This window comes from Thalia democratica, chromosome 2 (assembly GCF_965202585.1).
Source record: "Thalia democratica chromosome 2, ktThaDemo2.hap1.1, whole genome shotgun sequence".
NCBI classification, from domain to species: Eukaryota; Metazoa; Chordata; class Thaliacea; order Salpida; family Salpidae; genus Thalia; species Thalia democratica.
In genome coordinates, this window is record NC_139166.1 from 72,819,872 (window position 1) to 72,824,109 (window position 4,238).

Genomic DNA, 4,238 nt, shown 5'->3' on the forward strand with positions numbered 1-4,238 from the left:
AATGCTGCAAAAAAAAAAAGTTCAAAGTTTAACTAAACAAAAAATAACAAAAGACAAAAGCTGCTTAACAGTGCAGTGTATTAAAAAGTTAATTTGTGTAGCTAATAAACCATTTAGTTTGGGAAAGCAAGAAAAGGAACAGACCAAATAAAAATAAAGTTTTTTTCACTAAAAGTTTGTACATACCCACTAATTTTTTCCATATATATCAAACAACTTTTTAAAAAACAATAATTTAAACTTCAATAAATATAAAAAATACAATATTTTTAATGAACAATTATATATTGTTTTTTAAAGTAAAAATAATCTTTAGACAGTATCTGTTAATAAATTATTATGCTTAAGCTACATATATGTTACTCTAAAAAATTTTTGAGACACACATTCTATAATATATAATAATAACTTATTAGCTTTTTCACTTGACTTGTCTATTTATGTTTATTTAAATTTAATTTTTTTAATTTTTTATCTTATTTTATGTTATTAAATAAGATAAAAAAAATTAAAATAGTATTTTGAACATCTTTTTTTAATGAACTAAACTTATAGAATAATAGTAGATATTTATTATATTAATTAAAATTTTAACGGTTTTTAGAAGTATTAGTTTTTTTTTTTTGAGTTATATTTTCCTTGTTTGTTGAACTATTTTTGGTGAAATGTTTTTATTGTGCTCAGATAGTACAAAATATTAAAAAATATAATTTATACTTTTATAGCAGTAAAAGTAAAAACATTTACATTGAAATACTTAAAAAAGTAAAAAATATAAACATAGGTATTAGATTTTGTTGCAAATGTTGACCTTAACTTTTATTTGACTTTGAGGTAAAAAAATTGTAAATCAAAAAAAAACTAAACGTTTTAAAAAATAAATTATAACAAAATCTTGACTTTTTATTAGACTAAAACTTCATGGTAAGTAGTTAGTATAACTACCACTTTATGTTTCAAACAGTTTTATGACATGTAAAATAAAATTAAGCTAAGATAAAAGTTAAAAAATTAACTATAAAGTATAATTACATTTTTTAACGAACTAAAATTAGAAGTAATTATTTAGTTTAATGACTTGATTATTTTTAGATGAGTATAAATAGGACTCTTGTTTTCAACTATGTTTTAAACTTTATACTACTAGAAGTCTTTAAATGATTCTATTTGTTAATAAATGTAATATTATCATTTCTTTTAACTTAAGTATTTCATTAAAAAAATAAAACAACATTATTATAAATAATATGTTGGGGTTAGGACTAAAAGAATACAAAATTTATTTATAACAGTTAAAAACTTATCAACCTTAATTTTATTTTAAACTTATGGAGAAATTGAACTTAAGATAGTATAGAAGGCTTGATTTTTTTTCAAAAGACGCCAGAAGGGGGTAACAGGGTTGCCACTCATTTTTTTTAATTGTTTTCCAGGTTTTCCAAATCTCTTCCAGGTTTTTAAAAGTACACATTTTTGGGTTTATTTTTAGTTTTAGGTTAACTTCTATAAAAGAAACTGTATTAAATAGTATAAAACGTTTAAAAGATACTGTGAAGTTACTTTAATTGTATTTTTAATAAAATTTTTTTATGAAGATGACAAAAAAATCTTATTTATATGATAGATTTTATGTGTCAAATCGAAATTTTACTATTTTTATTTTACTATATTAGTTAAAATTTAAAAAAATTCCAGGTTTTTCCAGGTTTTATGATCAAATTTCAAGGTTTTTCCATGTTTTTTTCAAAAATTCTCAAATTCCAGGTTTTTCCAGGTTATTTTTGCCTAAAATGTCGAATTCCAGGTTTTTCCAGGTTTCCAGGTAAAGTGGTAACCCTGGGGTAAACTCTCTTTTTATACTAGTCTAAATTTTTACATAATGTAACATTTTTTCACTGCTTATTTAAATTGAAAGTAACTTTTAAGAAATAAGTAATCAAAGTTGGGAGGGTTCAAAAGATTCCTTAAATCCTAAAATCTTCAGATCAATTGTAACACTTATATGTTATAAGTTATTTTGACCTTAATTAAATTTAGTTTATCTTTTCATACACTAACAGAAACAAAAAAGTATAAGGCCGTTTGATTTCAATATCCTATAATATGTTATTATAAAACCTACAAAATAAAATTGATTTTTATCTCTTTAAATGAGTTGATCAATATTTGATCTTGAAACTTTCACAATTTATAATGTCAACTTTATAAGTCACCAAGCTGCACATTTTAAAAATAGATTATCAAAAGAATATAAATAAGCTATTGAAACTAATTACATTTTTCAGAATTTAAAGGTAGTTTTATTGAAAAAAAGTACTTTGTTGAACAGATGCAAACAAAAAAAAATATGGAAATATATTTAAAAACTAGCTAACATAAATTCTAATATTCTGTTTATTTATTAAGGACTGCTGGCTAAGATTAAAAAAAGTTAGATTGAAGTTGAAGCTCAAAGGGGGTCAAACTTATTGTTTAAGCTCTTATTTGAAAACTTAAGATATCTTAAAAAAATAATTTTGTTACATAGTAAATTCAACTGATTTTTAAGATGAAGTCAGTTTCGTAAACATTTTTAGATACTTATGTGAAAAATCTTTCCATGGCATACTTTATTTGATTTAAGAGATATTTTAAAATGTTCTTCTTTCACCTACTACTTCAAAATTTTTATTTTTCTGTTAATTTTATAATGATAATATGTGTTTTAAAAAGTAAAACAGTCAATTTTTGTAAGTATTTTTGAGATGAAAAAATTTAAATGAAAAAACTAAAATTATTTCTCACAATACTATTATAATTTTAGAAAAGTAAACTTAAAGTTTTGTTAAGTTATTAGAATGAGATATATATTTTTAATTAACTTGGTTTTTTGTCTTTCATAAATAATCGATCAAACTTTGATTTTTAATATCTTGGAATTTAGTTAAGTAATAAATAATAGAAATAAACTAAAAAGCATGGTTACCAGATTTCAATCAGAAAGTGGCTTTAAAACTACTCAAGCATTATAATTTTAGTTAAAAATAAAAAGCCTTATTTAAAAAAAGATGAACTAATTTATTTGTATGGAACCTTAAAGATCAAAATAAAGTTTTTACTAACTAAAACTTTTATATATTAGTTAAAAAAATGATGGTTAAAAATTTTTGGCAAAAGCACAAACCTAAAATGTAAATTTAAAAAATACATATAAGTTTAACTGTCAGACAAGTGTGTTTATCATAATGAAAATAAAAGAAATTACTTCAACAAACACTCATTTACTTATAAGAAAAATATAAAAAACTAAATAAATAAAAACTTCATTAGTGAAATCATGTTCAATAAGTTCACAGTTTAGATAAGAAGGCTTTTTTACTGCATTATATATTCAACACAAAAATTTGTACATTGTTTACATTGTAAACACATCAATATGTTGAAGCTAAATTTACCAAAGTAGAAACTATTTTCTTATAGTTTTACAAAATCAGCGAAATTCAGTTGTTTATGAATTTAAATAGTTTTCAAACAATTAATTATTTTTCAAATCAGTCGCTCATTTAAAACCATTTAAAGTCTAACTTCGATGAAAAATTATTGCATTTATTTATCTTTGTTATTATTTTTTCTTTTCAAATCAAACTTTAGTTACTTATACCAAATTACTAAAACAAATTACGTACATTGATAGAATCTCGTCAAACTGTATGCAGTAAATAATTAAGATAAGTTTTTGAGCTAATAAACACATAGAAAAAAAGAAAAGAATTTAATATTTTTTTATCCGAAAAACTTTTGTTATGTTCAACTAATAACTTTTTTTTGAGAAGGTTCAAAAACATTATAAATGTTTTAAAAATTAGTTTTTACACATAAAACTTATTGTGCATAGTAAAACAAATTGCATGATCATTATTATGCACTATTTTAGAAAACAAACCATTACAATGACTTAATAAACTATAAAACAAATATATTTCAGTTAGTTTGTTTATAAAACTCGTAAGTGTCAAGATTTGATTTAAAACATGAATAACTTGGAGCACATGGACTGCAGAACATCCTTACTGTTTTACGACGGAAGGAGAGCTCAGTTCTTGAAAGATCTAAGCGATGGAATTTATAAGCTCAAATCTCTGATGCGGAAATGTGATAAATATTTGAAGGATGAAAAATTAGAGGAACACCGCGAAGATAGGACTGAGCTGAACTCTTTGCAAGAAGAAGTCCAAGATCTGATCATCAGGTTCGAAGTA